This window comes from Onychostoma macrolepis, chromosome 12, assembly GCF_012432095.1.
Source record: "Onychostoma macrolepis isolate SWU-2019 chromosome 12, ASM1243209v1, whole genome shotgun sequence".
Classification (NCBI taxonomy): Eukaryota; Metazoa; Chordata; class Actinopteri; order Cypriniformes; family Cyprinidae; genus Onychostoma; species Onychostoma macrolepis.
Window position 1 is genome coordinate 22,785,239 of NC_081166.1, and position 11,921 is coordinate 22,797,159.

The 11,921-nt window shown below is 37.6% G+C and overlaps 1 long non-coding RNA gene across 1 annotated transcript; it reads left to right on the forward strand.

Annotated features, from left to right (window-relative positions):
- Positions 1 to 10,292: 10,292 nt before the first annotated feature.
- LOC131550567 (uncharacterized) lies at positions 10,293 to 11,641 on the forward strand. The gene is made up of 3 exons (XR_009273581.1): positions 10,293 to 10,649; positions 11,256 to 11,327; positions 11,405 to 11,641. It is a non-coding gene; the product is annotated as an uncharacterized LOC131550567 (long non-coding RNA).
- Positions 11,642 to 11,921: the final 280 nt, after the last annotated feature.

Consider the following 11,921-nt stretch of genomic DNA (forward strand, 5'->3'; position numbering starts at 1 on the left):
ACTTTCACAGACTTTTAAATTAAATGTTCCCTCCTGGTGGAATGACCTGCCAAGCAAGTCCAAGTCCTTAGCCATCTTTAAGAATCGGCTAAAAACACATCTCTTCCATCTTTATTTGACCCTCTAACTCTAGCACTCTCTATTCTAATTCTATTCTTTAAAAAAAAAAAAAAATACTAACACTAGCTTTTTTAATCTTTTTGTATTCTATTTGTTTTCTTTTTTATTTATTATACAATTAACAAAAGCAAAAAAGGCCTCTAACATTAGCATGCTCTATTCTTTTTCTATTCTATCTGTTTAGTTTTCTTTTTCTTTATTATATATATAAAAAAAAAACTTGCTATGTGTACTGCGTTAAGCGAACTGAGACTTGTTGTAGCACTTGCATATCATTGCTCTTTTGTTGATTTTGATTGCTTCCATTGTCCTCATTTGTAAGTCGCTTTGGATAAAAGTGTCTGCTAAATGACTAAATGTAAATGTAAATAATTATATGCAAGTAACCCTAAGCCAAACTCCAATTCTTACCTTAACCATATAGTAAGCACATGTAGTTAATTAATATTACTCAGTACTTAAATGTATAATTACACTGTAACTGTTACGCGGCTGACGAGATGTGAGACGTACGGATCCATATGCAGACTTTATTAGGCAGAGACGTGGTCGTACAGGCAGGGTCAAACAATGGCAAACAGGTATAATATGGACGAGACAAAGAGTAACCAAAGACAAGCGTGGGTCGACGATTAGCGTACAGAATCCAAAGGGGCGAGACAGGAGAGGTAATCCAAAACGTTAGCGATAGTCTAGGCAGGGGAAAACACAATTAAACAAAGGCAAGGCTAGGCAAGGCAAGGCTAGGAAAACTAACAGGGCTCTGTAGGGCAGCGATAATGCGTACAATACTCGGCACCGAGGGAGAGAAAGTCCAGGGTAGAAATAGTGTGTGTGATAGTGATGCTGTGTGATCAGGTGTGCGTGTGATTAGTGCAATGAGTGATTGGTGACAGCTGTGTGCGTGTGATTGGTGAGATGGCTGATGGGAAATGTCCATGTGATGTGTGGTGTGAAAGTCCATGTGGTGACCTCTAGTGGTGAATGACCGGGAGTGCAGACCAGATTCGTGACAGTAACAAGGACACCTTAAAATAACATGTAATATGGCTCTATTCTAATAAATTATTACTTAATAAAGCAAAAAATCCCATAGTGTGGCTGTCACATGTGTGTTCCCGTTGTGTTCCTGTCTGCCCTTATTTGGTTTAGTTCCGGTTCTTATTATTAGTTTACATGGATTTTGATTAATTACTCCACCTGCTTCTGTTCTTCCTGATTACATTCCCTGTCTTCATAAGTCCTGTGTTCTCCCTTGGTTTATGTCTGCTGTTGAATGTCTTCCTTGCCCGTGCTCTGTGTTTCCCTGTTGGATATTAAAGACTCTCGTTTTGTGAATTCCTCATCTCCTCGTTTCCTCGCTCCTTCGTCCCCAGCGTGATCGTGACAGTGGCCTTGGTACAAAGCATATGCTTAAATCAAAATCCAAAAATCTAACTATAGTGTGCAATGATACTACAAACTTGTAGTAGATCAAATAAAACATTTAGTGGTCACACTTTATATTAGGTGGCCTTAACTACTATGTACTTACATAAAAAAATAAGGACAATGTACTTATTGTGTTCATATTGTACTGCAAAACACTTTTGCTGTTATTGAGGTGGGATACGGGTAAGGTTAGGGACAGGTTTGGTGGTATGGGTAGGTTTAAGGGTGGGTTAAGGTGTAAGTGATGGGTCAACAGTGTAATTATAAATGTAATTACAGAAATTAATTACAGATGTAACTACATATAGGTATTTTTAAAATATAAGTACAATGTAAAAACATGTATGTACACAATAAGTGCATTGTACCAAATAATTAATTTAAATGTAAGTACATAGTAGTTAAGGCCACCTAATATAAAGTGGGACCCATTTAGTTTATTGCTTGATTCTAAACATAAATCCAAACCTCATATTGATTATATTTTCCTTAAAATTTAATTTGGAACCAGTGTGTTAAACCGGTAACACTTTACAATAAGGCTCATTAGTTAACAACATTAGTTAACATGAACTAAGAATGAACAATACTTCTACAGCATTTATTAATCTTAGTTAATGTTAATTTCAGCATTTACTAATGCATTATTAAAATCACAAGTTGTGTTTGTTAACATTAGTTAATGCAACATGAATAAACAATGAGCAACTGTATTTTCATTAACTAAAATGAACAAATATTAATAAATAGTGTAATAAATGCATTGTTCATTGTTTGTTCATGTTAGTTAATACATTAACTCATGTTAACAAATGACACCTTATTGTAAAGTGTTACCGTTAAACCAATTTAAAAACTGTTAAATAATGCCTCTACCAACTTTCTGCCTCCTACTACATAGTTTATAATCTTTGCAGAATTGTTATTGGATGTTTATTTGAACTCATCATTGTGTTATGTATAACTTAATTAAATGGAATCCAATATTAAAAGGTATTTGCATTGGTCGCATTTTCAAATGTGTTAAATATCCCTATTATCTTAAACAGTATCTGGTACCATATTATTCAACATATCAATTAAGACATTCTACGCAACTTTTTGTTTTCTATTCTATTCTAACTGTGAAGAAAACAGGTACACAAAAGTAGCCTATTTCAGTTGAGTGGAGAAACAGTGGCGCAACCCGCTTTCTTGCTTCCTCTGCAAGTTTTGTTGTAAACTGCATTTGCTTTTTAAATAGGAGAAATTTGAGTAGTGTTCCAAGAAAATTATGTACGTAACTTGAAAATTTGAAATCAAGAAAAATGAGCAATTACATAGTGTCCAGATGGCTGTGTTAATTGTTTTGAGACTATTAGCTTGGAAAAAATCATTTGAGAAAAGTTGAGATTGGGACGTTTTAGCTGTTAGCGATATCAGGCATCTGCCTGAAGCGAGCAGATGTTATGTGCTGAGTGGGATGGGAACTTTTTAGAATGTGTGATGTTGCATTTGATCAGAAACTGAGTTGAGGGGAGGTCTGTACCCACAGTGTTTCAGACTTAAAAGTTTTTACAATTTGGTTACATGCATTTCTCAGTATACATGATGAACACCTTTCAGATATTCTGTACACCATTTTTGGATTGGGTTTTTAGTATGTTTGATTAGGAAGGGAGCTAAACTGCAGGACAGTGGCCCTCCACAATCAGAGTTTCTCATCCTTGATTATGTTATGCAAACTTGGCTGTCAGAGGAAAAGCAATGCATATGTTTTGTAAAACAAATGAGAAGAAAACTAAGAGCTGTAATCTGAGATGAGATATAATCGACCATGTCATGAATCAAGGTTTCAATTGTTGGTGTCAAATTTGAGATGTTTTCATCAAACCAACAGTAGATATAATCAGATGTAATGAAAGTCCACTGGTGGCGAGCGTAGTGAGAACCCAAGTTCAGTTTGTTAAACAAAGTGTAATCCAAAATACAAATAAACGACTTGACTTGACTTGACTATGGCTTGACATGAACAGACTTGACTTGAACAGACTTGACTTAGCATGAATAAACTAGACTCACCAACAGCAGGTAACAATGTCAATCCATGACAAGGAACAAAGGCAACAACATGGCTACTTAACCAATCAGAACGTGACACAAAGAACAAGGGAACCAAAAGCATGAATACAAGAGGGCAAGGGAAGCATGACACTAACAGCATGAATTAAATTACAAAATAAAAGACAAGAAAACAAGAACATGAAACAGAACACAAAACAGACCTTTCATCAGACAACAAAAACATTAAGCTGAACTGCATTTTGTATTTACATGGGCAAAGACTCCAAAAAGGGGGAGAGGAATTTCTCACCACCAATATATCCAGGTAAGATATTTGGGGTTTGGAACAAAACTGAACAAAGCACAAGCACTGAACAAACTGTTTTGTTGTCCATAATGTTGTTTTAAAAATCCATAGAGCCAGGCGAACACTCCACACTATGATTTGTGTGTATGAGGCTCCTTTCAAATTGGCCAAAACAAGATGAGAGGAGTGTTTGGGAGCAAACCTGGATGTAAAAATAGAAAAAAGGGTATCCACATCCAACCAGAGTTAATCTCATAATACAATATACAGTAAGAGCATCTGTATTATTTAAATCAAAATAAATAAACATTTTAATCCACTTTTCTTCCCTTGTTCTTTAGGCCTTTATCAGGCGAAACCCCAGTGCCAAATAAAGCTTTATAAAGCAAATAATGGTGTCATCAGTGTGCTCACAGGAGGTTTTATATTGTAACGGGAGGAAGAATCACACGACACGGAGGGTCAATAAATGCCCCGAAGGGTGCGTTTATTGGTGTGTGCAAGCGTGCCGTAGTGCTCGTGGGTGAGACTGTCATGCTCCAGGATCAACTTGAGCTTCCGTGCTCTGCGTAGGTGCGGGTCTGGTGTCCATGCAGTCTGTGTGCTGTGGGCTGGCCGGTCAGACGCTGCTCTCTGTAGCAGAGGGAGAGGGAAGTTAGTGATACGCGAACTGGAGTCATATCTCACCCCTCTCCGGTTCTGGCGTGCTTTTATCCACGTCTTGATGGGCTTCAGGTGTGGCCAGCCAGCCCGTGTTAATGACGTGCAGGTGATCCTCCTCCGTTTCCAGGGCGACGCTGATGAGGTCCCGGGACACGCGTCACAATATACAATGTTTAGATACAATCTAAACATTATCCCTGTATCCCAATGTGAACACTGTCCATCCTAAATAGTATGTTAGATAAGTATGTGCCAAAGCAGTTGCAAAGTCCCTTGATGGCATACTATTTTTGGTAGATTTTGGAGGTGTGGATCTGTACACACTCTATTGCCTACAACCCATTGCGCTTTGGAAGAGTTTGAACTACAATCATGATTTAAAAGAACTACAAACATGGCAGATGTTTGTGAGACCTTAGGTGGAGATGCTTTGAAAGGGGGATCTTTTGAGCATTTACAATCCCTTTTAGGTTTTGTTGTACATGTGTATTTGTGAATGTACTAAATATTATGGTCATTATGACCTGTAAATAATACATATAAAATATGTATATTATATTTTAGGGGTGTCAACATTAACACGTTAACACATGCGATTAATCTAAAAATTTTAACTCGTTAATATTTTTTTTAACACAAATTAATCGTTTGATAAGGTTTGTCTCCAACTTCTTCCCGTCATCGCAGCATGGAAGGCCATCTATCATTGTGTGATGAGGGTGCAGCGAACGGCACAGGGTAACGGCACAAGTGAGCTATTTTGAAAATACAGTCGCGGGAAAAAGTCGTGGGTTGCAGTTTTTCTTTTACTAATGTGTATTATACTTGGAATGTATTCCTGGCAACTTAAGAACAGAGAGGTGGTTGTAACATCACAAACAAGTGAGTTTCAGCAGAGCATACATGTTAAGGCTTTTACACAGCAGAAATAAACATGACAACAGCCACTATAGATTATATAAGATAATACACACACAATTACGATAGGATATTTGTATGTGATTTTCTTAAGTGAATGTGTACATCTGAAATGCTAATTTGTGCAGCGATATAAAAGGCTATAAATAGCATATTTTAACAACAGTAAACAACCAAATTCCACATGTGATCGCAAAAGGAAGTTATTACAAACACTCGATGGTGGTTTGAAGTGAGTTCTGAGTAAAAGTGTACTATTAATCTCATAAATTGTCTTATGAAGCATGATGCTAATATTAGCTCTAATGCACCTGCAGAACAGGTCCAATTCTTCATAATGCATTTTGTCATAATACTTCATGTAAGGTCGCAAGAATGTTTTGTTGTATTTATTTAGAAATACTTTTGATAATAGTTGGGTAAATGTACAGGTGCTGGTCATATAATTAGAATATCATCAAAAAGTTGATTTATTTCACTAATTCCATTCAAAAAGTGAAACTTGTATATTATATTCATTCATTACAGACAGACTGATATATTTCAAATGTTTATTTCTTTTAATTTTGATGATTAGAGCTTACAGCTCATGAAAGTCAAAAATCAGTATCTCAAAATATTAGAATATTTACATTTGAGTTTGAATAAATGACCATCCCTACAGTATAAATTCTGGCTATCTCTTGTTATTTTAAACCACAATAATGGGGAAGACTGCTGACTTGGCAATGATCCAGAAGACGAACATTGACACCCTCCACAAAGAGGGTAAGTCACAGAAGGTCATTACTGAAAGGTGTGGCTGTTTACAGAGTGCTGTATCAAAGCATATTAAATGCAAAGTTGACTGGAAGGAAGAATTTGGGTAGGAAAAGGTGCACAAGCAACAGGGATGACCGCAAGCTTGAGAATACAGTCAAGCAAAGCCGATTCAAACACTTGGGAGAGCTTCACAAGGAGAGAACTGAAGCTGGAGTCAGTGCATCAAGAGTCACCACGCTCAGACGTCTTCAGGAAAAGGGCTACCAAGCCACTTCTGAACCAGAGACAACGTCAGAAGCATCTTAACTGGGCTGTGGAGAAAAAGAACTGGACTGTTGCTCAGTGGTCCAAAGTCCTCTTTTCAGATGAAAGTAAATTTTACATTTCATTTGGAAATCAAGGTCCCAGAGTCTGAAGGAAGACTGGAGAGGCACAGAATCCATGTTGCTTGAAGTCCAGTGTGAAGTTTCCACAGTCAGTGATGATTTGGGCTGCCATGTCATCTGCTGGTGTTGGTCCACTGTGTTTTCTGATGTCCACAGTCAACGCAGCCATCTACCAGGAAATTTTAGAGCACTTCATGCTTCCTTCTGTTGACAAGCTTTATGGAGATGCTGATTTCATTTTCCAGCAGGACTTGGCACCTGCCCACACTGCCAAAGGTACCAAAAGCTGGTTCAATGACCATAGTGTTACTGTGCTTGATTGGCCAGCAAACTCGCCTGACCTGAACCCCATAGAGAATCTATGGGGTATTGTCAAGAGGAAGATGAGAGACACCAGACCCAACAATGTAGATGAGCTGAAGGCCACTATCAGAGCAACCTGGGCTCTCATAACACCTGAGCAGTGCCACAGACTGATCGACTCCATGCCACGCCGCATTGCTGCAGTAATTCAGGCAAAAGGAGCCCCAACTAAATATTGAGTGCTGTACATGCTCATACTTTTCATTTTCATACTTTTCAGTTGGCCAAGATTTCTAAAAATGCTTTCTTTGTATTGGTCTTAAGTAATATTCTAATATTTTGAGATACTGATTTTTGACTTTCATGAGCTGTAAGCTCTAATCATCAAAATTAAAAGAAATAAACATTTGAAATATATCAGTCTGTGTGTAATGAATGAATATAATATACAAGTTTCACTTTTTGAATGGAATTAGTGAAATAAATCAACTTTTTGATGATATTCTAATTATATGACCAGCACCTGTATACTGGGATTGAAGCGATGTGGCTTGGTAAACGTGTTATTGCCAGTATAAAGGCTAATAATGGCTGAATAAAAACAAAAGAATAATGATAAAAGAATAATAAGGATTATGTCTCATACCTGGCGGAAGTGTGAAAGGTTCTGTTTCCTTAAACTAGTTTGTCATGCATTTCTTTATTTCAACACATTTACAGGTAAATCCTAGTATTTTAAACTTGTGATTAATCATGATTAATCACAGTCCATGACTGTAATTAACGCAATTAAATTTTTTAATCGATTGACAGCACTATTATATTTGCTTCTTATGTAAAAAATAAATCACATGACATGATATCTAGGGAGTTTTCCTGCTGTGTTAGGGTCTAGCTTTTCCATGATTCTGTAGGACAGGCGGTTCGGAGAATGAATGAATTACATACTTTATCCAACTACTTTGCAATGCAGAAGTTACAATTAAGTTTACAATTAAGGTGGCTATAACAGGTAATGTATTCAGATATTATACTGTATTCTGTATGTTACTATTAAATACTTTTTTGTAATCGGATTAATAAAGCATTTACATCAATATCAGCATGTGATCACCTAGCAGCAGTGGATGTCCAAGGTCATCCCAGTGGTGGCATCATCACAATGTGTGCCGTAATATACTCTGACGGCAGGCAGTTACATAAACCTGTAATTGGGCCACACAGTACAGAGTCTCATTTCATTCCTGGATGACCTCAATGCGAGTCCAGGTGAGAAGAAAAATGCCAACATTTGTGATTACATGGGATAATGTGGCATTTAAACACTCCCATGCAGCCAAAGAATGTCTAACCTTCACAGTCTATCTTAAAACAATGTATTTTTACCTCCCACTACATCCTCCTGAACCCTGTAGAGGAGCTTTGGTTCTCATGGAGGTGGAAAGTCTATGACCATGATCCATATGACCAGATGGTTCTCTTGGTGTGATGGATGCTGCTTGCTTGGAAAAAAAAGGTGTATTTTTATGACTTCTTTGACCAAAGGTTTGGTTTTCAACATTTTAATGGACACCTTTTTTAGGTGTGTGATGAAATGATCTCTTGTTGGCCAACTCATTTCAAAAGATTAAAATGAACGCATATTGAAATTCTCAACTTGTAATATGCAAGATATCCAGGATGCACTGTATTTAAAAAATCAGAGCATATGAGGTTTCTGACAAAAACAGACCTTGCATAAATTCTGAGCCTTTGTACCTTCTGCCCCTCTCCACAAAGGCAGCATAAAAACCGAGTAGAAGGTGCTGACTTACTCAGAATTTTTCTTAATTGTCTCAGGAAGTACGTCTTCTGAGGTGTCTTTCTGATGAGGTGGTCTGTGATATGTGCTGCAGATATGGGTGCCTAGGGATTTGAACGAGTCTGTAATGGTAATTTGTTGCCTGTGGAGAAATAAATTGGGAGTTTGTTATGTTCTTTTCTTGAATGTCTGCAACACCATCCTGCTTTTCAGCAGATCCATGCAGGCAAATGACCTTTCCTGAATCACAGGCTGCCAACAGATGCTTGGCAGTATGTGAAGCCAGATGCGTCCAGTAATGGGGAAAAAAATACTGCAAAACACACAAGCACAAAAACTTAGCATCGCTTCAACTTAACACGTGGAAAATCACGTGAATACTATGGGGCCGTTGAATGCTTGAATCTGATTGGCTGACGAACGTTCTAAGGTGTGCAATTATTTTCAGGGAAACGCACGGCGAACGTAGTTCCAGGCAGCTCTTGACCGCATTACATGACCATATCACTTCGCCAAATGATTTGTATTTCAAAGGTCTTAGAACAGCAAAATAACCAAAACCCACAACGACACTGGCCAAACAAATAAATATAGTAATCAAAAGGATAAAAACGACAGATCATGTCCATGTTTTTGCCACAAAATTACGCTTTTTTATGTACGGAAAGCACATACTCTATCTCTCCCGCTCTCTCTCCCTCACAGACCGCACATACATAACAGTTACAGTTTGCACACACGCTAACATACATCGCGCTAATTTTGTCAGCGCTACTCTGACGATTTCATCAGTAAACAACTTAAAAACTACATGACTTCTCACAAGCGAGGTAACAACACCGGCGCTGTTCGTGAACAAAAGGAACTAAATTTCACTATAACTAGAGACATTGCTGCCGAACACTATTGAGAGACGCACAGAGGTAATTTTCTCTCTCTCTCTCTCTCTCTCTCTCTCATAACTTAGTTATTAACTGTATTAACTGCATTAATCTGTTATCAACGGCTCAAGCCTCCGTAGGTTTAAAATGACGTTTTGGAATTGGCAACGGAGGCGTTGGATGAAATGCGGAAGAAATAATCCTACTCACAATAGCGATTTAAGTAGAAATACTGGACGAATGCCTTGAAATATCATCTGATCGATGTCTTGACTCACTTCGCGTCGTGACCGCATCACCACCTCGGGTGTGCATTATTTTTCTAATAATCCAACGGCCCGTCGTCAATTATTCCTTATGATAGAAATAAATATACTGTCACATATTTTTCTGTATGTGGAAAGCGGCAATTTCTTATGCATTATTCAATATGTTGTAATATTTTAACACGTTATTCTGTATATTTTCAATATACATTAAATAATTTAATATATTGATTGTTAATATTTAAGGAAATATATATTCTTTCCATAAGGGATTGTGTTTACCAATTTCTATATTCTGCTTGACCAAAACATGTGATAACACCATTCGGAACAACACAGAAGCCTTACAGAATCTTGTAAACTGTGCTTCAGGGAGCCCCTATAAAATGCACAGTTGTGCTGTTCCAAAAAGACTCTGAGCACTGGAGATGTTCTGAGATATCTGTAATGTCCAGCGTGCTTTTGTACTTGGTAGAGCGACATCGATTTCAATCTCTTGAACAAACCAGTCAGCTCACAAGCAAGTATTCACTCGAATGCCTGTTTGATTCCCCTGTGAAATGTTCCAGCTGACACTGATTGATTTTGTGGAGTGTTTAACAGGTGGTCATTTGGTCTGTGCGTGCCTGATTACACATGTGTGAGAATGGTGATTTCAAGGTGGGATGGGGGTCAGTGGTCCAGTGCTGCTCTAGAGGGCTCAACACAGCCAGACCCTCCATGTTGAACAGCTAAACACCAGAATGGCACAGACAACAGACGAGGCTGGTAAGGAGAAATCGATGGTCCAAAAAAAAAATAAATAAATAAAAAAAGACGGAGACGGGGGAGGAGAGAAATGAGAGGAGAATTTTAAAAGTGAGAGGCAGCAACATGAGGTGAACATGGAAAATAAAAAGATTTGGGGCCAGAAAGTCCAATTGATAATGGAAAGGGAATTCATTTTTTGTTTTTCTCCCCACTATAAGTCTTACACTTATAGATATGGTACTTTTGACGTCACATGACAAGGAACGTGTTTTTATTTAATTATATATGACAACAAATCTTGAATGCAGCCTTATCCACTAAATCTATTAAGGATATGATAACCCAAAAAAAATAATAATAATAAAATTATATATATATATATTCTGTCATGTAATTATGTCAAATATGGCACAGCACTCAGGAACATTGTTTTGAATTGGAGATTTAGTATTCTGAATAAAAACTCAATATTTGGTAGAGGAGACGATTAACAATGAGTAATGACTTAATTATGTTTTTCACACAATGCTGTTGCATGACTTTAGAAAATTATTTTTTAAGGTGCTTTTTAGGAAAGCATTATATATCAGTATCATGTTGGTTATCAGCTGATTGTCACACTAGATGGAGAGGCACACAAGGAGGAGTATAGTAAAAGCTTTTCTTTATTAAACAAACTGAAGGCAACGTCAAAAGGTAAGTGCAATAACTCCGAGTTCAATGAAGCTCGATAAACTGAGGAAATAATCATCCTTATCTTTCCCTTTATGGAGAATCAACTGGAGGAAGACATCCACGAAGCCACAGGGATCCAGCAGGTAAGTGATGAGACAGACGAAGAGCCTGTAACCTCGAGACCAGTCAATGAAGGAATGAGGCGAGTAGACCTTTATGGTGCATGAGAAGTGGAGTCAGGTGTAAGTGATTAGTAATCTGGTGATTGTGATCAGGTGTAGGTGGATGTCGTGGCTGGTGAGTCCGTGACACTGATATTATAGATTTTGACTTTGTTTTTGACACATCATTGAAAATTTTGGATGCATTTAATTGATTAAAAATGTATAATGCTAATGTGTATATATATATATATACACACACATTGTTACGGAAGTACACCCGGACACAAGAGGAAGGTTGAGGGTACTTTATTCTAACACTTCAAGTAATTTAGAGGATAGCAGGTAAGTGAATGAGACAATGAATCCTTGGAGGTATCTTTAAGGAGAGTGATACTTGGGGTTTGCTTTGCAGGAGGATGGATGAGAATCAGCGCCGTAGATCCAGGACTGG